General features: G+C 35.8%; 1 protein-coding gene and 1 pseudogene across 1 annotated transcript in view; one reads left to right on the top strand and one right to left on the bottom strand.

Moving 5' to 3' along the window:
- The window catches only part of KIAA1958 (KIAA1958 ortholog), a 243,142-nt gene extending 216,785 nt beyond the window's left edge, over window positions 1–26,357 (bottom strand). Inside the window, exon 1 of the mRNA XM_051961277.1 lies at window positions 25,787–26,357. The gene's annotated coding sequence lies outside the window, so the exon portion shown is untranslated. The remainder of the gene's footprint in view (window positions 1–25,786) is intronic.
- LOC127545274 (serine/threonine-protein kinase Sgk2-like) lies at window positions 20,823–21,833 on the top strand (annotated as a pseudogene).
- Window positions 26,358–26,677: the final 320 nt, after the last annotated feature.

The raw sequence follows: 26,677 nt of genomic DNA, 5'->3' as shown, positions 1-26,677 counted from the left end.
ACCACCTATCTACAAAATAGATAGATTAGTACTTAACAATTTTAAAAAGCAAGTCAGGCTATCTACCAAAGGAAAGTCAGGAATTATATGAGCAAAATTATAAAAAAGTCTCCACACAAATAAAGTCAGACTTAAATAATTGGAAAAATATTAAGTGCTCTTGGATCGGCTGAGCGAACATAATAAAGATGACAATACTCCCTAAACTAATCTATTTATTTAGTGCTATACCAATCAGACTTCCAAGAAAATATTTTAATGATCTAGAAAAAAATAACAACAAAATTCATATGGAACAATAAAAAGTCGAGAATCTCAAGGGAATTAATGAAAAAAAAATCAAATGAAGGTGGCCTAGCTGTACCTGATCTAAAATTATATTATAAAGCAGCAGTCACCAAAACCATTTGGTATTGGCTAAGAAATAGATTAGTGGATCAGTGGAAAAGGTTAGGTTCACAAGACAGAATAGTCAACTATAGCAATCTAGTGTTTGACAAACCCAAAGCCCCTAACTTCTGGGAAAAGAATTCATTATTTGATAAAAACTGCTGGGATAATTAGAAATTAGTATGGCAGAAATTAGGCATGGACCCACACCTAACACCATATACCAAGATAAGATCAAAATGGGTCCATGACCTAGGCATAAAGAACGAGATTATAAATAAATTAGAGGAACATAGAATAGTTTATCTCTCAGACTTGTGGAGGAGAAAGAAATTTGTGACCAAAGATGAACTAGAGACCATTACTGATCACAAAATAGAAAATTTTGATTACATCAAATTAAAAAGCCTTTGTACAAACAAAACTAATGCAAACAAGATTAGAAGGGAAGCAACAAACTGGGAAAACATCTTCACACTTAAAGGTTCTGATAAAGGCCTCATTTCTAAAATATATAGAGAACTGACTCAAATTTATAAGAAATCAAGCCATTCTCCAATTGATAAATGGTCAAAGGATATGAACAGACAATTTTCAGAGGATGAAATTGAAACTATTACCACTCATATGAAAGAGTGTTCCAAATCATTATTGATCAGAGAAATGCAAATTAAGACAACTCTGAGATACCACTACACACCTGTCAGATTGGCTAAGATGACAGGAAAAAATAATGATGAATGTTGGAGGGGATGCGGGAAAACTGGGACACTAATGCATTGTTGGTGGAGTTGTGAACGAATCCAACCATTCTGGAGAGCAATCTGGAATTATGCCCAAAAAATTATCAAATTGTGCATACCCTTTGATCCAGCAGTGTTTCTATTGGGCTTATATCCCAAAGAAATACTAAAGAAGGGAAAGGGACCTGTATGTGCCAAAATGTTTGTAGCAGCCCTATTTGTAGTGGCTAGAAAGTGGAAAATGAATGGATGCCCATCAATTGGAGAATGGCTGGGTAAATTGTGGTATATGAATGTTATGGAATATTATTGTTCTGTAAGAAATGACCAGCAGGATGAATACAGAGAGGACTGGCGAGACTTACATGAACTGATGCTAAGTGAAATGAGCAGAACCAGGAGATCATTATACACTTCGACAACGATATTGTATGAGGACATATTTTGATGGAAATGGATTTCTTTGACAAAGAGACCTAAGTTTCAATTGATAAATGATGGACATAAGCAGCTACACCCAAAGAACAAACACTGGGAAACAAATGTGAACTATCTGCATTTTAGTTTTTCTTCCCGGGTTATTTATACCTTCTGAATCCAATTCTCCCTATGCAACAAGAGAACTGTTCGGTTCTGCAAACATATATTGCATCTAGGATATACTGTAACATATCCAACATATAAAGGACTGCTTGCCATCTAGGGGAGGGGGTGGAGGGAGGGAGGGGGAAAAAAATCGGAAAAGAAACGAGTGCAAGGAATAATGTTGTCATTATAAAGTAATCATTAAAAAATAAAATAAAAAAATAAAATAAAATAAAAAGCAAGTCAAGGTAGAGAGCTAAGACTCCAGTCTTCATCCAGTGTACTCAATCTCATGTGGATCATATTGTTCCATACTACACCATACTCCAACTCTGAGAACAACTATGGAAATGTTCTCAAAATGAGAAGAAAAAAGTGAAAATCAATTAGGCTGCCAACATAAGAATCAGGATATACAAGGGAATTTAGTTCAGTATAAAAATAAATAAAATGTGACCATGTAATTATAATTAGCATAAACACAGAAATATCAATCTAAACAACTTCAAAAGACACTTTTATTTGGGAAAATGTGCATGATTTTAAGATCAATGCAAATTACTACATATGACATAAGGATAGTGATAAGTAATTTTCAGCCATAGTGTAAAGTTCACCTTACTAAAATAAAATTGTAAAATAAAATGTTGATTTAATTGCAAAATTCCCACAAATGTAATATTACAATAAAAGTTGATGTTATTTTCGAAGGGCCAGGTGCGTCGACTTTAAGATCCACAGACATCACATGCAAATAACTATTTAATCAAATATAAATGATAGATGTATTAAGACTATTAATCTTTTAAAAGTATATATAAATCAATCACCTGTAATTTTATTTAACATAAGACAGCCATGGAATGTATTCCTCAGAACACTCATTTTGTTACTCTGTAATTCTTGCTGATTTTTACTGGAATTATATGATGAAAGACCCCTCAGCTAAGGATGTTAAATTTATAAGGATTTCTTTCAGAAGTATTTGATAGGCATCCAGAGAGTTCTTTAGAAGCTGATCCAAAAAAGGTTCATTTGTTATCCAACTTTTCTCATTTGTGGTTTTCTTTGAGCAACCAAAGATATCAGAGATAAATTTTTGTTCTTTTTGTTTGAATGTTGGATCTCTTTCCTCATTAACTACTTGCTACATTGCATGTGCTTGGTATTATATGAAATAAAATGGGTGTAAGGGACTGAGTACTGGCAAACTGAAGATAGTTAAGGAAACATCCCACATTCACCATAGCATGCTCTCTGTGTATGTGTGTGTATACGTACATACGTACATACATAGATACATATATATATGTATCTATGTATGTATTCTTGATTTCTCACTTTTTACAACTCCTTTTTCTCTTCCATTTCTCAACCCTTAAATTCTAAGTTTTTTCAAAGTTTTGTTTTATTTTAATTATTCTCAGGGCATCAGCAACATAGACATTGGTATATGTATGAGAAGTTTAGTTTGAGTAGAAATGAGAAGAGGAAATTAGGTATGAAGTAAGCTTGTAAGCTAGGCCTGGCCAGACAGTGTTTTCTATACAGGAAGACATTTCAGAAAAGAAAAACTATGAATTAACCCATTGCCCAGGCATCAAAAAAAGATGGAAGGCTAGGAATTTGTCTTATATCGTCTTTATATACTTGATTTTGAGTATATAATTTTTGTAACACAAATACAACATCAGAAGATAAAGGGGGAATGTAATAATAGATAGCCTTTAACTGAGTTTCTGTGGGAAAGACTTAATAAGTACTTGGTTGCTGCAAATACTATAGGGCTTCTCTGTGATTTTATCTGAGTGTTCTTTTGATACAGATCATAAGCCCTCAGGGACATGGTAGAAAGCTTTTGAATACTGCTGTCACCAAAAATTTATCACCTGCTGTCAGCCTGGTGATCACATGCCCAAATTAAGCTGGCTTGGTCCTTGGACAATAGACATATCATCCATCATAGGACTGAACTTGGACTCATGTGCAAACTTAGTAAGACTTGTGAAAGCCTACTCTCCATCAGAAGGAAGGAAATAAATATTAAATATCTACTATGTGTCAGGCACTCTGCTCTTCACAACAACCCTGAGAAGTAGCTGCTGTTATTATTCTCATTTTACAGAAGAGAAAACTGAGGTAAACATAGGATAAGTGACTTGCCCAGGGTCAGCATCTGTGAACAAATCTGAGCTTGGGTTTTCCTGACTCCCAAGCCCAACTCTTTCATAAGTTCCAGTCTCACATTTTCTACTGGCTGCTACTCATCTTTTCCTGAATGTGCTACTGGGTGTCATATACTCAGTATGTACAAAACTGAATTTATCACTTTCTCTTTTTCTCTTAATTTTATGACTTCTGTTGATGGTACCACCAATCTCCTAGATAGCCAAATTTAAAACCTTGAAGTCATCTGTGACCCCTCTCGCACACACTCTAGACTCCCCATCCAATCTAATAAGTCCCGTCAATTCTACCTCAACAATATTATTCTCAGCCAACTCTCCTCCTTTCTACTCACTGCCACCCACCTCATCCTAAACTCTTATTATCTTTATCTGGATTATTGTTATGGCTTCCTTACTGGTTTATCTGCCTTTAGCCTTTCTCCTAATTTATCCTTCACACAGCTGCCAAAATAATCTTCCTAATGCATAGTTCTGACCCTGTTATTTTCCTATTCAAAATTTCAATGGCTCCTTGTTGCCAAATGAATACAAACTAAAGTTTATGTCTATCCACTAAGAATCTAGTTCCAAATTACCTTTCTTGTCTTGCTTTTTATGTACTTTACCTATATTCTAGTGAATTGCTAATTAATTTATGGAATTATTAAATGGGGGCAAACATACCTGTTCTTCGAGTAGTCATTGGGAAAAACCACAATGGCAATAGGGAATAATGCTTCCATCACATTTTAATAAGGCAAAGAAGGTAGAGGGGCAAATAGAACAGTACAGAAAAATGACACAGAGTAGAGGTGAGGTGTATAGAGGTAGGCACCTGGAAATGGGGAATAGGATATGAAGAAAGGTAAGGATAATGGGAAGGAATAAAAGTCACTTATATAAACCTGGATTAGAGTTGGAAGCACTCTGCAGCATGTTCCCAGATGGAAATCAAAGAGTTCTCAGAGTTACATGAACTGATACTAAGTGAAATGAGTAGAATCAGGAGATCATTATACATGACAACAAAATCATATGATGATCAATTTTGATGGACATGGCTCTCGTCAACAATGAGATGATTCAGGCCAGTTCCAATGGTCTTGTGATGAAGAGAGCCATCTACATCCAGAGAGAGGACTGTGGAAACTGAGGGTGGATCACAGCATAGTATTTTCACTCTTTTTGTTGTTGTTTGCTTGCATTTTGTTTTCTTTTTCATTTTTTTTCCTTTTCGATCTGATTTTTCTTGTGCAGCATGATATTTGTGGAAATATGTGTAGAAGAATTGCACGTGTTTAACATATATTGGATTACTTGCCATCTAGAAGGGGGATGGGGGAAGGGAGGGAAAAAATTTAGAACACAAGGGTGAATGTTGAAAATTATCCATGAATATATTTTGAAAATAAAAATTTTTAATTAAAAAAAGAGTTCTTGGGGTGCAGAAGTTTGGAGTATCATTTTTAAATAAGGTTTTGATGGTGGACAGACTAACTCTCATCTAGGCAGTTAGTTCATTAACATATCCATATCAACTCAAAGTTATCAGCAACATTTGGTGTTCTTACTGTGGATGTTTATCTGAGGCTTACAGACTATAAGCAGTTAACAATACGAAAGGGTCCTTACAGCCACACCTAGTTGTCTTCTTCTGATTTCGCACATAATCTCAGGATGTTTAACCCTGAGTTAATATATGACATAGCTTGCAAGTAACTATTATGTTCCTTTGATCTATGGGACAAGCTATAAGTTCTAGAATCCTCTTTACAATCTTTCCTGCACTTGGTAATTTATACTGGCTACTTACAGACTTGCTACAGCAACTAGAAGAGATGAGGATGATGAAGTCCTGGGTAGACAGGTAGGCATTGGCAGAGAAAGCCAACGTGGAAGTCTAGCTACTCCCTTAGGCAAACATGAAGGGCACTGATGGGATCATCTCAGTCTATCAAATGGATTTTTGATTACAGTCCTAACTCAGGTGGAGGTCTCTAGAAATCCCACTTTTACCACATCCAATCAGAAAGCCAGATTATGATGTCAAACCCCATAGGTTATATTTCTCCTATAAAAGAACTACCCATACTCTATATCCTTGCTAAACTTCTTTATAAATTTAGCCCCCTAGTCAATGACATACTCCTAGTTATAGCTAAACTCCTTTTAAGGGGCTAAACTCCTTTTAAGGGTTGGCCTGCCATGCTATATTTTCATCTCATGATAGCTTCCTCTTAATTGCATTTTTCTGTGGATTTCTTTGACAAAGAGACCTGAGTTTCAATTGATAAACGATGGACAAAAGCAGCTACACCCAAAGAAAGAACACTGGGAAACGAATGTGAACTATCTGCATTTTTGTTTTTCTTCCCGGGTTATTTATACCTTCTGAATCCAATTCTCCCTGTGCAACAAGAGAACTGTTCGGTTCTGCAAACATATATTGTATCTAGGATATACTGCAACATATCCAACATATAAAGGACTGCTTGCCATCTAGGGGAGGGGGTGGAGGGAGGGAGGGAAAAAAAAATCGGAACAGAAACGAGTGTCAATATAAAGTAATTATTAAATAAAATTTTTTTTAAAAATTGCATTTTCCTCCTGGTTACTTCTAAGGAACTTGTCTTTCTTTTGTCAATTGCTAAAACCTCTTTCCTTACTAAAAACCTTTAGGGATTTAGCCCTCTCTTAGCAAGCATGATAAAATCTTTGCCCCTTGATTTGGAGAATGTCTAAGCCTACAAATTCTTTTGAGACAACTCAAGACACTAGCCCTTAACCCCAAAATACTTTTAAGGTATCATCTCCATACCCCATCATTTGGTGACTGAATCCCATCATTCTGGTCTGCACCCCATAACCTCAACACTTTGGTGGCCATAAAGGGAAGTTCAATAGAGGTTGTTAGAGGACAGAGAAAGATACAATTTGAACATATCCAGATAGACTCCTATACATCTTAAACTTTTTTCAATCATTATTTTCATTCATCTCTCCTCCTTTCTACTCACTGCTACCTGCATTACCCCAAACTCTTACTATATTTATCTTTTTTCGTGAGGAATTTTTATGTGACCTAAAAATAGGTATTGAAATCAAACCTTCTAATAATACATTATAATCTCATAACCTCCACATTTAGCTACAAGACCCCATTTGGGGTTTAAGAAGCTGGGAACTAATCTACTATCCTCATTTCTTATTCTACCTACTCCTACCTTTGTACATTTGTAAAGATCATCCCACATCACATAACCACCACATCTCTCACTATTTTTCTTCTTCTAAGGCTTATCTGAAGTATCCCTTTCCTGACAAATGATTCCTTGATAATAATAATTGCTAACACTTATTCAGCACTTTACATACAATAACTCAATAACTTTGGAATGTAAGTGTTATAGTCTACTATCTTGATTTTATGGTGAGGAAACTGAGTTTCAGGGTGTGGCTCTCTCCTACCCTTCCAGTCTTCTTGTACTCTCATGAACACTTCTCCCCTCACAACCTTACAACCCAACTAATGACACTGACCTCTTTGCTGCTGCTCTCATAAAATATCCCATCTCCCAACGCCAGACATTTTCACTGGCAGTTCAAATGCCTGGAATTCTTCCCCTCTTCATCTCCATCTCCTGGCTTCCTTGAATTCCTTCGAGTCTCGGTTAAACTCTTAATCTCCCTTAATATTAGTGTCTTCCCTCACTTTATTATCTCCAATTTATACTCCAGCATAACTAATTTGCATGTTGTCTCTCTCAAGAGACCATGAGCTCCTTTGGTTTTTGTTTTCTTATGTTTATTTGCCTTTGTATTCCCAGCACTTAGCCCAGGGCCTGACCCATAGTAGGTGCTTAAATGTTCCTTTATTGACTGACTCACTTATGATCCTATAGGCAATAAATGCTTAAGACAGTATTTGAACTCATCTCTCCAGAATTCTTTCCACTATAACATACTACCTAATTCCTTTAAATAGAATTAATCTATTTTTTCCTAATCTCTCCAATGCACTAAATTTACATTATAGATAGTTATTGTAGTTAGCTCTATGCATATGTATTTATATACACATTTCTTCCAACCCACAAGACTGTAAACTCCTTGAGATGAAGAGACTGTCAATTTTATTTCTGTATCATAAGAGCCTAACAAAATGAATTGAATACATTAGGCATGTAATATACCCGCTAACTAATGTTTTATCAAATTTATTTGCTTATTAACTCTAGTCCAGCCTTTTACCTTGAATCTCTACAACATCATGACAGGCATTTATCTATTTATTTTAAAATATTCCAGGGATAGAGAAACCATGGTCTCCCTCCTTTGACAATTATTGCCATATTATAAATCTCCTCCTTATTTTATTTTTTAATATAGATAGGTAAACTTGTTTATTTTGGTGATATTACAATAGTCTTATCTTGTAATAAGCAGAATAAGAATAAGATAACAACCATGGAGATAATTCTCATCTCTAAAGATTTAAATGGTAGGACCAAGTCTCTAGGGACAGTCTAAGCAGGTTCATAGTTAGGAACCTGCTAGGAGAGCAAGGAGAGATGGGCCAGTCCTTGGCTCATTTTTATTATTAGTTGCCCTGCTACACTGCCATAGAAATCTGCTGTGGAGGCCCAGGCTCATTCTCAGTTAACAATGACCTTTGGAGATAAGAAGTCTCCTGTGAGATGGCCTTCTGAGACATAAGGGATAGTATAGCTAAGCACTTGCTATTCAATCTCAGTGTCCATTTTCTCCTTATTTTAAAATAAATATTTCATATCATGCATAGAGATGTGAAAGAGTTAGTTTCTGCAACTATATAAAAATATATATTTCATATGTAATTATAAATGTATAATTATTCTAATATGTAATATTCGAATTATTATGATGTAACTATATGCATATATTATAATTAGTAAGATATATTTACTTTATCCTTCTTTCCTCCATCCATTCTCTGGTCATTTCAAAGCCATACTGATTCAACTATATTATTAAAGTATTCAATTTGGCAATGCCTTCTTTCTATATTACTGAATTTAGCTCCCTTATTGACTATAGATGAAGGCTACGTTTGTTCATTTAGCACAAGTGACGCACAGCTGAATTGCTTATAAAAATTTGAATTGAGCAAATATAGCAGTATAGTTTAACTAGGGGCTAGCAAGGCCAAATATCAGAGAGAAAATGGCTTGGGGAATCTGATAGGAAAGGGGGAAAAATAAGAGACAGTCTGCTTTATGGTATTAACCAGCCAACGGGAAACTGTTTGATGTCCAAAACAACTCTCAGACGTTTAATAATGTATATCTTTATGACATGGCTTTGAGCTGTTATTTCACCTCAGCTTCTAGCTAGGCTGAATCAAATTTTACTACCCTGATGACACTATACATATGCAAGTAGCAAATGCAGCCTATTAAAGCAGATGCAGTGTATTTAAAAGTGCTCAATTAAATTGTGGAATGTTTCTTGTAAATTAAGGCCCTGTTGAATAACCATCTTCCATGCAAATTATCTTTTTTCTTGGTTCCAACAATGTGCCTTCATCATATGTAGCAGCTTTAGCATACACTTCTTTGCAGGGCTTGACATAATGAATTCTGCCTCATTATTCCAATAGAGATGAGGAAAAGAACTTAGGCTTTTTAATTTTTCCTTGCCAGACAGCCTTTGTGAATGCACTAGTAGTCAGGGTTTACTTTTCCATGACCTGATCTGAGTGGGCTATGCTTCAGAGTGAATTATTTAACCAAGTGCATACTACCAATGCATTTATGAGACTCAACCAATGAAGTAGATTTCCGATGGAAAAATACCAGAGGAATATTCATGCTCTCTCTTACCGTCCTCAAAACAGTAATTTTCCATTGGAAACACAGATGCTCACTATATTAATCCTTATTTAAAGCCATTAAGGAACAGTCATCAAGGAGAAAAATGTCACTTACTAGAGTGTAATTATCAAAAGCAACACAATCCAGCAGATTAATGTAATATAAGTATTATATTCAGGTATGGAAACTTTGACTGATATCCAAATAGATAGATATGAGTGGAGTTACCTCAGGATTACCACATTATACCTTTTAGAAAACACCAATCAAATATGTTCAGAAATGTCAGACAAATGTTTGACTATAATCACTATCTAAAGCTCAAAGAAATGCTTATTTTTTAATGCCAACAAAAATGCACAGTTAATATAAACCCAATCTGATAGGATCAGGGTTGAATTTTCAACCCTCTAAAAACACTTATAGATTCCCCTAAGATTTCAGATGCAGGATTCAGCATGCTGTAATTTGAATTCAGAGCACCAACTTTCAACTTGGCTCTGTCATTGGGTAGCTGTATGATCTTAGTCAAATCATTTAACTTCCCTGAAGTGTCTTCTTTCAGTAAGAATAAATTATCTCTTATTTCCCTTTTATTTCTAGATTCTATCAGCCTTAGCTGGGCTTGGTCTAATAAACTGGCACAAGCCTGGGAATGAAAAAGAGAACATTAGTGGAGAGCATCTCTAGATTCAGAAAAGCAATCTCTCTGATTACTTTGATTGTATTAAGTCTATGTTTTCCCTTCCAGATGGAATGTCTCTAAACCTGACTAGTTAAAATATTAACTGTACTTTGTTAACTAAATTTAAACTTTTTAAAAATTTTCATTCTGTGGTAAAGATGCTTTTTTAAAGGTATTACTATTCATCTCAGTACAAAGTCTAAGGCAAAACCAAGTTATTCATCTAAATTCTGATAATGCTTCATTATAAAAATTAATGATCAGGCACAATTATCATATTCTTTTCAAAATAAATGCTATAATAACTGGTTTTAGAAACAAGTTAAATCCTAGATGGGGATGTCCATACTGAATGCATCACTATATATATATATATGTATATGTAAACATACACTCACATACACATATACTCATATGTATACATGTGTATGTGTACTATTGTAGTTCAGTCATATCTGACTCTTCATGATTTTGTAGACCATACTATCCAAGGGATTTTCTTGGGAAAGATATTGTAGTAAAGAGAAAGAACCTGAATTTTCAAACATTTAAAGCATGGGAGAGGAGAGAGAACAAAATTTGATCCAACTAACATTCAGATTTCTTCTAGGACAAAATAAAAACTTATGTACTTTCAAAATACTTATAAACAAAATATATAAGGGACCCTGAGGATGGGCTGAATATTCTAAATAAAATAATAACCCCTATTTTTACCACATCTTGAATTTAATAGGCTGACTTTCAATTTTTTCGTTTCTTTAGGTTTTACCACATATATTCACCCACATGCATGCACACACAAACACACACACACGCACATACACACACAGCAGTTAGGTAGCAGAATGAATAGAATGCTTAGTCTGAAATTAAGAATACTTATCTTGTAAAATTCAAATCTGACCTCAAACACTAGCTGTGTGACCCTGAGTGAGATCTATTTGCCTCAGTTTTGTCATCTGTAAAATGAATTAGAGAAAGAAATGGCAAACCATGCCAGAATTTTTGCCAAAAAAAAAAAAAAACAACAACAACAACTCCCAAATGGGGCACAAAGACTAAATAACAACAACCTTTCCTATTTTCCTCCTCTCCCAACTGCAACTGCCTCTTTTTCTTCCTTTAATTTACCTTGTATATATTTGTGTATTTACTTAGACATGTACATATTATTTCCTAGATAAAATGTAAACTCCAAGAAGGTACCCTCTGGTTTTTTTTTTTTTAACCCTCAGGGTCTAGCATAAAATACTGATACACAATCAGCACATAATATTTATTAATTAATTGAATATACAACCAAATACCATCTTATAGAAACTCGTGAAGTCATCCTTTGGCTAACCACCTATTTATGACCTTATTCCCATAGAAAGTAATATTGCTCCATAATAGTATTTTACCAAATGCATTGAAGCTTAGATGAGATATAGCTGTAATTCATTTAAGGAAATAGATTGCTTTAAAGGATGTTTATACATATTGCTTTTGGAAATTGAATCATACTTTTTCACTGACATTATAATTTATAATTTTATTCCCTCCAAAAACAATACTTATCCCACAATAAAGATTTTTTTAAAATCATATTTAGGAACACAATAACTTTTTATCTTGAGGCTTATTCACTCCAGATATGAAAGATAAAAAGCAAGTCAAGATGCTACTATGAAACCTAGTTCTTGTTGCTATTCAGTCCTATTCAACACCCCATTTGGAGTTTTCTCACCTTGCTACTCAAAAACTTATGCAAATCAAGAAGAAATGAAATAAAATTACAGACACAGGAAAGAAAAGTTACTTAAAACAGAGAATGGGAAGAATGAGCCAAGAGACAGGGTATGTTTCAATTAAATCTTAATAAATTTACACATGTAAATAAAATGAAACAGTAGATGCAAATCTTACCTTGAAAGTCCTTTGCACATATTTTTACTTATTAATACCATCATAATTTCTTTTTAAGAAGGGAGCAAATCTGTGATTTCATCAGGTGCAGGGAACTCTTATCATGAGATGAGAATATCTATCACCATCTTTCCACTGTTAAGAATCAGCAAATTGCCCATGCTAGACTCACAGATGCTAAAAAAAATACTTAAAACTGGTTTGTGTCTATCAAAAAAGTTAATCTGAATTGAAATAATCAATTCAGAAGTTTCTCTCAAATTTTAAACCAACTTTGATATTATTAATTAACCCATCTATTTTAATAATTTTCACACTAGCTAATAAATAGCTGCCTCAGCAGAATTTCAAATATAATTTTAGAGACCTGATTTAATGCAAATATTACTACCTTGTGGAATAAAAAGAAAGATATAATAAAGTTCCTTTCTTCAAGGAGATTATAATCTTATCACAGGAAAATTCATATGCATAAGAACTCCAAAATATATGCTACAAAGAGTTCATTGTGGAAATACCCAAAGAGGAATAATCGATATGCAAAAAAGCTTCCTAGAAGTATGAGTTGAGAGAGTCCTTGGGAAAAAAAATAAATCAGATTTTTATTTTTAAGGAGGACCAATGAGAAAAAGTGTGATGTTTTCAGAAGGAGGAGTGCGGTCTGACAAGTAGGAGATACTTGTTAGGAAATATAAGATAAAACTAGATAAGTGTCGAAAGAGAACTTTAAGAGCTAAAAGTGGTCTCTTAAGACACACTGTCTCAATATTTCTCTTCTTGCTAATCATTCTATAAAAGGAAATTCAGAGGATTTTAATAGTTCAAAGAAGTTGTCCCCTTTTCTTTATCCTGTAGTCTAAATAAAGGAGGCACTGTTTTCCTTTGGTCTAGTGTAAATGGTTATGCTAAAAAGGATGAAATCTCTTCTCAGTAATAATTTAAGCCTCCTCTTTTGTTGCAATAAGACTGCTTCCCATTTACTGGCTCTGTGAATGATGCAAAACAAACTGCTCAAAGGAACATATCTTTTTTTTGTTATAGAAATGTCACCTGCCAGATTATCAGATGCAGGTATCTATCAACTATCAGGGGGATGTGTCATACTCTTGAGGAAATAAATAAACTTCAGTTTTCTTGCTTGTCCATATCATGTGTAGGCTTATTTATTAACAGTAGCTAGTCAGGACTCCCCCCAAAAAAATTTGCTCAGCAACAGAAAAGGCAAAGTAAAATCATTAAGGTAACTACCACTCTTAAGGCCAAAGTGAAAAGTTTGATCTTGATTACATACATTTAAAATGGGACAAACTGTAACTTCTGAAGCAAAATAGTTAAGTTTTGGGTTTTTTTTTTTAAGTACAAGTTAGGTTAGTTAGATGGAGCAACACATAGAATGTTGGATCTGAAAGACCATTTCCTGAGTTCAAAGCTGGCCTTCACACTTGCTGGGTGGTCCTGGGCAAGCCATTTCATTCTGTTTGCCTCTATTTCCTCATCTGTAAAAAGACTGGAGAAGGAAATGACAAATCCCTCCAGTATCTTTGCCAAGAAAACCTCAAATGGAGTCATAAAAAGTAAGGCACAACTGAAAACGACCAAACAACAACAAAATATAAAGGTAACTGTAAAATACATTCATCAGGCAAGAGATTAGCAACAGGGAGTCCATCTAAGAGACTTTTTTTTTTTGCAGTAATCCAGTTACTGGGATATATTGGACCCAATATCAGTCTTCTTTAAGACTCATCACTAGGGTCAGCTAGATGGCACAGTGGATAGAGTCCCTGAAGTCAAAAGAAGCTGAGTTCAAATCCAGCTTCAAACACTTTACACTTATTAGCTGTGTGACTCTGGGCAAGTTACTTAATCCTAATTGCCTTGCAAAAAAAGGAAGGAAAAAAAAAAAGACTAATCACTAGTGGGCATGAAAGCAGATCAGCTATTACCAATGACCTATAAATAAATCTGAAGAAATTTTTTTCTTCCAGATTTTCCAGGGATTGAATTAAATGCTGGAAATGTAAAGAAAGTTAAAAGAGTCCCTGACTTCAAGAAATTGACAATCTAATTGGGGAGAAAACATGCAAATAAGTATACATAGTCTAGATTCAATATAAATTGGAGATGATCTACAGAAAGAAGGCACTGGCATTAAGAGGGATCAGGAAAGTCTTCTTTTGGAAGGTGGAATTTATCTGGGATTTGAAAAAAGTCAGGAGACAGAAATGAGGAGGGAGAAATTTCAGACATGGCACATTGTAAAGGACTGAAACTCTGAGTAGGTGCACTGGAATCAGACAACTGAGCACTTAAGGCTAATTACTCATTGGACAATACTCTATTAGCATATGCTTGGAAAATGGCCCTTCCCACTATTCTGTGCTGGTTCGATTTTTTGGTGTATATAGAGAATTATAGGAGGGAATGAGGGGTGGAATAAGACAATCCAGAGTCACTTTGGCAGTAGACAAGGAGAAGGGAGGTTGTGAAGAGCTTGTGTCCATCCCCTTCACTTCTACCCCTAAAAACCTAGAATGAAGACCAAGGACTTTTGCTTATCCTGACTCCGGCTGATTCTAAGGCATCCAGGGTACTAACTCAAGTCTTCACAGCATATAGTTGGCAAGAATTCTTGGAATGAGATAATGCAATATGTCTTGTTTGAGGAACATCAAGAAAGTCAATGTAATAGTATCATAAAACATATGTATGACAAAGTATAAGATGGAAGAGACTGGGTAAGTTAGAGGGGAAAGGCAGGTTATGAGTTTTAATGCCAAATAAAGACTTCAAACAAGATCTATTTGATCCTGGAAGTAATAGAGAGACATTGAAGCTTACTAAGCAGGGATGGGAAAGTGACATAGTCAGACCTGCACTTTAGAAAAATCATTTTGACTACTAAATGGAGAATGAACTGGAGTGGGGAAAGACTTGTGGCAAGCACACCAACCAGCAGGCTACTACAATAGTCCAGGAGGGAGAGAAGGATGGACTTCATCAGGGTAATGGCAGTCAGAAAAGAGGACATATTCGAGAGATGTTACAAAGCTAGAATCTACAATTCTTGAAAATTGATTAGATATGAGTGGGGAGGGATCAGTGAGAGAGAGAGAGCAAGTAAAGAATCAAGGTCAACTCCTAGGTTATGAACCATGAACAGTAACAGGGAAATTAGGAAAAGGGAAGAATTTAGGAGTTTAGTTTTAAATATGTTGAGAGAGCAATATGTAAATGCTAGCAATTATATTCTAAAGATTACTAGAATACTACTAAAGAGTAATGTAGTAAATGGACTAGAAAAGAACTCCACTTAGAAGACTACAACTTTCTAGTATCATCTTGATGATTCACCTCTCCAGAGGTGTTATAACTTCTTCTGACTTCCTGCTAATTTCCTTTACCACAGGTAGAAGGTATACATTTGAAATGTCATAATTATGTATGTTGTATTTGAAGAATATGTTTTAATCAATTTGTTATCCCTATGTTCCTGCCAAGTCCAATGTGGCTTTTTCTTAGGTATCATCCTTCTTTAACCTTTGTGTAGAATTTATCACTATTGACCATCTTTCTTTCTTAGCTTTTCTCTATTCTCCCCTTGTTTTCCTTCCTGATAGTCATCATTTTTAGGTTCATCATTTTTCCTTGACTTCCTAAGGGTGGACGTCTCCAATGGCCCTGTCTTCAGCTCACTCTCTCTTTTCTCCTACTGTAAACTGTCCTTTTGCCATCTCATCCCTACCCATGGCTTCATTTATTTACTCTACTCAGGTGACCTCCACACTTACATTTGCAGTTCCAATCTTCAGAGATTCGGGCTTTCAGCTTCTACTGTCCTTTCAATATCTGAATGTCTCAGTCAGCACATCAAACTCAACATAGCACAAACTTCCCTTTTAACTTGTCCTTTTTCCTAACTTCTTTAACAAGTGATGGCACCATTATTTTTCCTCCACTTCAATACCTTAACTCTTCTCTTCATTTTACTCATCTCTCCCAATTTATCCCAACCTAATCAATGATCAGGAAGATCATTGAGTAGTAAGAACACAGATTTTGATATGCGAAATTTGGGTTTCAATTCTCACAGTTGGCAGCTATGTATTATAGGTAAATTGCCTAAGCTCTATTAGTCTATTTCCTCATTTATAAAATAGATATAATACCTACCTTGCTGGGTTACTGCTTTGTAAACGTAATGTTCTTTATATAAAGCATACAAAAAGATAGACACCGGATCTATGATTTCACTGGTAGAGAGGAAGCTCTTGATAAGAAACTTCCTCTGCCAAAGAAGGTCTATATTTTCATTGTCTTTTATTTTATAGTCTTAGTTGCCTGGAGCACCAAGAGATTACCATGACTTACCCAGACTGAAATGGCCAATAGGTACCAAATCAAAACAGATTCTTCCTGGATTGGAAGCCAGTTCTTCATCCAACATACCACACAACCAATCTCTCCTTCTATGAACTCTATATAAAACATTGTAAAGTACTTTGTAATCTTTAAAAGTGCTCCAAAGTTGTGGATTATTATCACTATTATCTTTGTCAATTTTATACCTTTCCAATTGATGTCTCTTTCAACTCCTTATATGATCTTGCCTCGTTCACACCCTAGCATACAGTAGGTACTTAATAAATGCTTATTGACTGACTGTCTAATTACTTCTCCTCTGAATTATAATTATGACCTTCTGTTCTTCCTGCTCAAATCTATCTTTTCTATGGCTTCCAAAATAATCATTTTAATGCAGAGATATGATTAATTAATTCTTAAAAACTTTCAATGACTTCTCTTTACCTAACAAAAAAATACAAACATGCTAACCAAGCATAAAGCCCTCCATTATTTAGCTGTAACACAACTTTCTTTTCTTATTTGCTACTATTTTTACTTATACACCCTGCATTCCAGCCAAACTAATCTCTTCACTCTTGTTCTCCCTTTATATTCAGGCCTTTCTACAACTCTTACATTTTTTTTAATTAACCAATCAACATTAATTTATTAAGCATCAAAAGAACATGGTGCACCTCCTTTGAATTTATGGGAATACCCGGGAGACATTTCTTCTATATGTCTATCTGTTAAAACAGTTTTCTTTCTTTCAAGGATCAAATTTTAGTGCCACTCTCTCCTATGACTCCATCCTGATTCCCTCCCTAGTGATCCCTCCTTTTTCTGTTTATCTTTCCTTATGTGTTTACCACCACCTTAGACAGAAAATAAAAACTAGACTTCAGAGCAGGTGTCTGGGCTGGTCCATTATATTGGCTGAACAGCTGATTGTGTAAGAGGGAGAGCAAAAGAAGCAGGTGAGACCTCTTTGTAAATTAGCATTGTCTGTCTGGTTACCTGGACAACTTTTCCTCTTTCTTCCCTGTAATGGAGAAGCCTAAATACCAATCCAGAGGAACAAACTCCTTGATTTTATCTACTTTCTTTAAGTTGTCTCCTAGTAAAAGAAGCTGTTGTACTGACTACAGCTCTTGGCAACAGCTGCTATCTTCCTGTTCCTATGACTCAATTACCTTGTCTCTCCAATTATGTTACCATTGTACTTACCTTTTATTCTAATTGTTTCAATTATTTTTGTACACTTCATATACCTGCTAATCCATAAAGAGAGGGAACTCTATTCATCTGTGTTCCCAGAACCAACTACAATGCCTTTGTATGCTATAAGGCATCAAATAAATATTGATCAAACTGAAACAAAACTAAAGTTGAACATAAACATAGCTCACATTCATAAACTGTTTAATGTTTGCAAAACATATTATCAAGTTTATTTTACTTCATGCTCACAATAATTCTGCAAGATAAGCACTGTTCTCCCCATTTCATAGATGACAAAACTGAGACAGAGGTTAAGTGATTTGCCCACCTAGGAAGTATATGAAGCAAAATCTGAACTCAAGTTATCCTGATTCCTGGACCAGCAGTACCCTTCTGCCTTTAATAGAAATTCTATGGCACCAAAAAATATATTCAAGCAGAGTTGGAGGAAAATCAACAAACAAGGCCAAGGAGTTGTTCACTACTGCAAAAACTGGTCCTTACATAAGAGAGAACACTTTGGGCAACATGTCATCAATAAGGATAGTAATATATTGGTACAATTGTAGCAGGGTCACCACAGAATTAACAATTCTCAATTAACAGAAAATACTTGGAAAACAAGCTCCTTTATGAGAATGGCACTGTTAAAAAATGATTTTTCACAAATCATGATGAGTATTATCAGTTAATCACAAGTACTACAATAAGCAGATTGATTTGCTATTTTTAAGAAGATTGTAAAACTGCTAGGAAACCTGGAATGTCTCTAAGAATATCTTAAGCAATACCACTGAGAGGCGGGGAAGGTATGGAGGAAGATGGTTGGACTAAATGACCTCTAAGATCCCTTCTAGCTCAAAGTCTATGATCTTCTATGTTAATAGAAGGATTGTTAATGTATTAGAGAAAATATTTTTTCTAGTTGCTTAAATACACTTTTCACACTAAATGACTTGAACATGTCTATATTTTTCCTTTCTCTGATACACTTATGCTAAACTTCCCACACATCAGATTTAAAGACCGTAAAATGTACATTTTTCAATCCTTTTCATTTCTTGACCTCTTATTTAAATTGGATACTCAGCTTTATCAAAGAACCAAATTTTCACTATAACTAACCAACCCAGGGCCTCATTATGAAATTTCTGCAGAAGATTTGTTACCTAGGAAACCAACTAGAGCATTGGTAGATTGTAGATTTTGATTTCAGTCTTGCAAAAGAGTTTTCCAATCATGCTACTAAAGAAAGGTCATAATGCAACAAATCAGAACCAAGGTCAAGAAGTACCTCTATGAAAATTAATCTCTATAGGCCTATGGATTTTTTTAAATTAAAAAAACTTCCAGTCATCACAGACTTCTGTATTATCTAACTATTTCAAACAGGTTTCTTTACAAACATGAACTGTCAAAAAAAATCTGTTTAAAATAAATGGCTGCTCTCCAGCCTTCAGCTCCTCTATTTTATTTTCTAAAAAAGGCCGGGGGAGTGGGGGGCAACAAAATGACAATATTTAAGAGGAAACACTTCTCTAAAGCCAATTCACACATCTGGTAGCTGAATACTAATCCAGGACTGAACTCCGTATTTCTTATATGAATCATTTCAGAGCAATTGTTTAAGTGCTACACTCTCCTTAAACCAGTGTAAAATAAAGATCACAAAGAAGGTCACTGACCACTCTTCTCAGATTCAGGACAGTAGGAACCTTTGAGGGCATCTTTTCTAGTTAAGTCATGCTCATTTATAGAATGGGGGAGGAGGGAGAGGGATGAAGTCCCTAAATTATAATCCCTATGAAGAAAATACCATACTATTTTATCCTCTAATTTTTTTTTTTGCTTAAATTAACAGCAATGCTAGTTGTTTAAAGTATCCAGTTAACATGAAGTAGACATTTTAAATTGGCTTTAACGATATTACATTGATAATTATCAAATATTAAAGATGCCAACAAAGTCAACTGATTTTAAAGCTTAGTAAGTATGGCCACCATTACTGTTCCCAAAAAGTCAACCACTGTGTAGTTAATATACCATAAACTCAGACATTAAACAAAATCTCATTGTACAAGCCCCATAGATTACTGGGAACAGTACTTATTTTCTATAAAAATTAAAAAGGGACAGAAAAAATAATTTCAAACTCAAAGAGAAATAATTACATGCTGAATTAACAAATAGCAGCTGGTCAAGGGAAATCAAAAGACAAAAAGGTGCCATGAGAGTTGTTTCATAATAATGCATATGATAACACTTTTAAATTAGCTAATTAGATTTAGGAAAACCACATGTGGTTTGTATGACACCATCAAGGTGCTCAGTAAGGCCAAATAAAGATTAATAATGATGCCCCTTTCAAAAGATTTCTTAAATTTCAAATATTACTTTGTATGCTGATGCATCTTCCATTCAGAGCAGATTCTGTTACTATTAAGATTACAAAATATATCTGTTAAATCTTATTATCACTATTGTGTACAAGTTTCTCAATATATTTCAAAAAGCTGATAAACTGAGAAGCTTAGGTTGAAAGAATAAAGAGTAAGAAGAAAATTTGCTCTAGTATTTGCCATTAGAAGGAACTTGGGGAGTTTTGAGTCTTATTGCAAAGATTTATATTAATTCTTTAGCAAATTCCATTGTCTACCTTACTTCTGGACATCTAAGCAGAAGTCAGATAATATAGTCAGATCACATAATATGTCCTATTTGGACTTCTCTGTTGCAAATACATTTTTAAATGTAAAAGGGAACAAAAAGCAAAAATTATTCTCTGTAAGTACAATTTATGAAGTTGGTTGATTGTCCCTTCACAGAAACAAGAACTTATAGACAAAAGGAGCTGGAGAAAGGCAGGCAGGGAATTTTGAAGATCTTGAGCCTACAGTCCTGACAGATTTGTTGTATTACAATGGATCCTTCTGCAAGTCCTAGTTGTCAGAACTCAAAACCCAACGGAAAGAACAACTTGGGACCTTCAGAAAATCCAAATGTCAGACCAACAGACTTTAACTTCCTGAAAATGTTTGGAAAAGGGAGATATGGAAATTTTCTCTTCAGCTCTGTTGGGAGATTTTATGCTGTAAAAGTCTTACAGAAGAAATCCATCTTGAAAAAGAAAGAGCAAAACCATATCATGACAAAGCACAATGTACTCCTAAAGAATGTGATGCACTCTTTCCTGGTGGTCCTCGGTTACTTCTTTCTATGAGGAGAGCTCTTCTTACACTTGCCACACTGTTTCCTAGAACCTAGAGCTCAATTCTGTGCTGCTAATGTGGCTAGTACTATTATTTATAGAGACCTGAAACCTAAGACTATTCTCTTGGATTTCCAGGATCATATTTTGTTAACTGATTTGGGGCTTTGTAAAGAAGGAAAAGAGTCAGAAGAAATCACATCCACTTTCTGTGGCACCCCTGCGTATTTGGCTCCTGAAGTATTGAGAAAATCATAAAGTTAATGATTAAACAGTAGAGTAGTGGTATTATGAGATGCTCTGTGACTTGCCATGTTCCTATAGCTGAGATGTTTCTGAAATGTATGAGAACATTCTTCATAAGCCTTTCCAGATCTATGGAGGCAAGATAGTGGTAGCCTGTGATCTCCTTCATGGCTTCCCCAAAAGGACCAAAAGAAAAGGCTTGTGGGCCAAAGAAGACTTTCTTGAGATAAAAAAAAATCATGTCTTCTTCAGCACAATAAACAGGGATGATTTATGCCACAAGCGACTCATTCCTTTCAACCCAAATGTAGTGGGGCTTGTTGATTTAAGATACTTTGACCCAGAGTTCACTAAGGAAGCAATTTCCAGTTCTATTGTACATATGTTGGATTTAACAGCCATCACCTTTGAAGGTTCCCATGCATTTTTAGAGTTTTTAATGTACCTGGGGAAGAGAATTTCAAAAAAAACTACTAATAAACCCAGGCACCATCTCTAAAGAGGTGCTTGTATTATTTGTCTTTTGAGTCAAATTGTATTGTTCTAAAGTACAAAATGTGATGAGTATAACTATATATGTCCTGATTTTCTCACATTTACCAAATAACCCTCCTAAATGCTAAAGCAGAATGATATTCATTTGATGTGATAAAACTTAACAAAAATAAGAAATAGAAGAAAGAAAGGAAGAAGAGAAATAAGGAGGAAAAAGAGAGTAAGATGGGGTAATATGATCCACTAAAAATTAGTGCTACCTTAGTTGTGGTGGCAGGAATGGAGTACCACCATGACCTGTAGAATATTTTAGAAACTTACCTTTGTCAGTTCCCCTAATAATGATCATGTACTGGAAGACTGATGTGTGAGACACTCATTTATAAACCAGAAAATCAATTTATTAATATACAATGGGAGGTATATCTAGCCTCAACACCAATAATGGTTATTTTTACAATGTGCCTTTAAATAAGTGAAGTTAAAGAATCTTGAAATTATTTTGAATTATTCAAATTATTGTATTATGGGATGTATACTCCTAAGGAAATCAATGACAGAAAGTACTGCTATACTTTTGCAGTAGCAGACTGGAAATGAGATGGGTACCTATTTTATTGTAATATGTGAATATGGGCAGGCTATTACATTTAAGAAATATTGAATATGAAGGATTTGGAGAAACTTAGAAAGACTTTTAAGAATTGATATGATCAAAATAACCTGAACAAGTGAAAAAAATTCTAAAAGACATCAGAACTGAAAAGCATGAAAGGACAAGTTTGTGACTCGAGAGATCTATTAATGAAATATATCTCTCTTCTTTCAGAAGAGACATAGTAAGAACTGGGATGGAATGAGGCCTACATCTCCCACATAATCAGTGTATCAATTGTTTTGCTTAACTCTAATAGTGTAACAATTGTTAACATTTATATGGTGCTACAAAGTTTGTAAAGCATTTTATATGAATTATCTCACTTAAGCCCTATCATAACTCTTTTAAGTAGGAACAACAGTCATTTTCTTTCATTTATAGATGACAAACTTGAAGCACAGAGGTTTGATCACACAGCTAAGAAAATTTCAGAGACAGAATTTGAAGAGGAATTCTATTTAGGAAATAATGGTAATTTTTGAAAAGCATTAATAAAAAAATTTTTAAAACATGATTCTATCACAAAAAAGTACAATTTTTTTTTGTATCACACAAGCAACTAGGTGGCCCAGGAGATAGAGCCCTGGGCCAGGAATCAGAAAGACAAGCGTTCAAACATTAATCTGATTGCTTCAATTTTCCCCTCTATAAAATGGGAGGTAGCATATACTTTCTAAGGTTGCTGTGAGGACCAAATAATAATTGCAAAAGGCTTAGAATAATGCCTGGCACATGGTAAGTGATATATAAGTGCTAACTATTGTTAATATTATTTTAAGCATGTGATTGTTATAATGATCCTGCAATATTACATTAACAAATGGGAGGGCAGCAAAAAGTTATCAATTTTATCTCTGATAACAGATCTGTTTAGATTACTATTTTTGAAATTCAGAACAATCATCTTTCTGGATAGCTCAACTTTCATTAGTTACTAAAGTAGAATGCATTTAAATTACAAGCAATAACATTAAAAATCTAAGGAAGTATTACCTTCTGAAAAAAAATTCTACTTTCTGAAAATGTAAAGAATATTGTTCTATTTTAAAACATTTTTTCTGCACCTCCAACTCTAGATGGTTATGGCTTAGTGGAAAACCCTGTCCGTTTTGCATATGGCAATTAAAATTACAATTATTTTACAAAAAATAAAATAAAACAATTTATCTAGTTTTTTAGGCTTAACTAACAGGCTTAATACTTAGCCAACACCAATTCTTCTATTACAGGACAACTTTATCTTAAGTTTCAGAAGTGAAGAGATTCAAGTACTGATGAAGACTATAGAAGCATTTTAAAGCCTGAATTTTTAAATGGATTCTCTCCATTCAATTTAGTGCATTACTCTGAATATTCTACAAGCACATCTCTGCAATAGTTCATAGGACAATTATCTTGCTGTTAAAACTAAATACTTAATCATTACTTTAAGCATATTAAAAAAAATATTATGACCTATATCTATCCCAACAGCTAGTGTTCATATGATGTAGTAGAAAGTACTAGAGATGAATAAAATTCAGAGACCTGAGCTTTAATCCTGATTCTCCTAGCCATATGTACAACTGGCAAGTCACTTAACCAGGCCTCTGTTTCACTCATAAGTGAAAATAATATCGGCTTGCATTATCTACAGGGTTATTGTGAGACAAATGGAAGATTTTATAAATCTTAAAATATTGTATAACTTGAGGCATTATTGTAAAGAGTCAATAATATTTATTAAGAATTTACTATGTACATTCATGTAAAAAGAAAATGATACCAGGAGAAAGGATGAGTTGGATGGAAGAAAAAGGAAAAATTCAAAATATCTTTAAATACACCTGGGACTTGTAATTTCATTAGTATGATGAGTTCCAAGTGAAGAAAATTCTGACCCATTTAGAACATGTAGCAATTTAAAATCCTTTAAAAAGGAAAAAAAGTAGCTTTAGCCGCCAAGAGGTTAATGGATTTGCTCGGGGTCACAGAAGTCAGTATGTGACAGATGAGAGTTGAACTCAGTTTCTAATATTAAGGCCTAAACTTTATACATCCCTGCCTCTTCTATCTAAGTGGACTGTTTAAATAAATGGTTTATTTAAAAGATGGAAGTTGTTATTTTGCTTATCCTAATGGGACTAAGAGAAAAGCAAAACTTTATTGCTATGCTTTTCAAAAACAAACTGTTCTACTTTTTAAACAAGACAAATTAAAAATCATAGCTATTTTCATCTTCCGGAAACCAAAATAACCTGAAATCAATTCTTGCATATTTGGTTTGATTTCTGTCAACCAACCTCATTTTGCCCAGGGGAATACATTTCTTGATGAATTTGATATCAAACAGAAGTCACTATGCGCAGCCTCAGATAAAGGGGGAAAACAGAGCGTCCTCCTCCTCCTCCTCTTCGTCCTCCTCCTTCCTTTCCTCCTCCGTTAGAAACAATAAATACGGCAGGCAAGAGACACACATACTTATAAACGGACGCACCCCGAAATACCTCAGCATTCGTCCCCCCCAATACACACACACACACACACACACACACACATACACAACACACACACAATCACGCACGCACACACAAACTAGTCCAAACAACCAGGCCAGAACGGTTTTCATCTCCGACAGAATTACAGCCTTGGAAAAACTAGAAGGCTACAAGAGGGATAATACTCCCCCCTCCATCCCTTCCAGTTGGAGGAGAAAGAGTAGGAAAGCAAAACACACACACACACACACACACACACACACACACACACACACACACACACACACACACACACTTGTTTTAGTGCCTTGGAGGGAAGTAGTACTAGATTAATACGGGGAGTATCCCTTTGAAAAAAAAGGTGTCCAGATCCCCAGGTACATTTTCTCCACAACAACTCTCACTCTGGATCCTTCCTTTCCTGGGGTCTTCAACTTCCAACCTTCCAAACCCTATTCAGCGTCAACCTGCAGTGAAAAGGCTCTCCTTCGTACTCTAACCTCTAGCCCGAGGAACCGGAGACAATAGGAGGGTTCAGCCCATTTATTTAAACACCCACAACCCGCGGGAAAGGGCAGGACCCAGAAGAGAGAGAGAACCACACAACCCCTATTCTCTCCAGCCACCCCCAAGCCCCAGCCAGCCCCAGCCAGCCCATCTCTTACCTATTCCACACAAAGAGCACACGGACGCACTCACTTCTCTCCTAAGGGATGTTATCCCCACAGTAGCCACCGTGTTTATCCTTCACACACATTAATCGGCCCTCTTCCCCTTTTCTACCCGGAGAATTCACCTACCTGCAGGTGTTTGTCCATAGGAATGCAGGATGGGGAGTGTGGGGCCAAAGCGAGAGGGAGGTTGGCCGAAGCGGGGTGACGCTGGGGAATACCCTGGGATAGCCAGGGTGAACGTGGAGGGACAGGGATATGGGTTATGTTTGCGTGCGTGCGCGTGTAAGAGAGAGACAGGAAAGGAGAGAGGTCTTTGGGGGTGAGGACCGCAGGCAGAAGAGAGGGGAGAGGAGAGAGGGAGGGAGGGATGGGTGAACTGCCTCTCCTCCACCTCCTTCCCCCTCCACCTCCGCTGGGACCCAGTGGCCGGCCCCGCTGCCCCAGCCCGGGCTCCGGAGCTGCAGCCTCTGCCGCTGGCTCTGGCTCCTGTGCTGGGGCGGCTCCGGGACGCTGGGGGCACAGACAGAGGAGGCAGCCGCGGCGGCCGCTGGAAATGAGGGGGGAGGCGGGATAGGAGGAGGAGGAGGAGGAGGAGAAAGGGAAGGAAAAAGAGAAAGAGGAGGAGAAGGATATTCACTGCTCGGGGGAGGAAAGGCACCGACAGAAAAGTGGCTCGTATCGGCTACCGGAAATCGCCGCCGCGGTCATAAATATACCACAGGAAGTGTGTAATAACAACACCTAGCGATACACACACACACACACACACACACACACACACACACACACACACACACACACAGCCTGCTGCCTTATCCAGGTTTCAGTCCAGCCCTCTCCTGGCAGCCACCGATCTCAGTCTCAGATCATGTCTACATCCTTAGACTATCCTAGAGAAATACACACACACACACACACACACACACACACGCCATACAGAAAGGGCATGTGTCTGCATAGGAGTCTTCTTTCTCCCTCTGGTCTGACTCAGTTTCCCTGGAAGAACTCTGTCTTCTA

Source organism: Antechinus flavipes, chromosome 1 (assembly GCF_016432865.1).
Source record: "Antechinus flavipes isolate AdamAnt ecotype Samford, QLD, Australia chromosome 1, AdamAnt_v2, whole genome shotgun sequence".
NCBI classification, from domain to species: Eukaryota; Metazoa; Chordata; class Mammalia; order Dasyuromorphia; family Dasyuridae; genus Antechinus; species Antechinus flavipes.
Note: the sequence above shows the minus strand (reverse complement) of the source record. Positions and strands in the feature narration are given on the sequence as shown.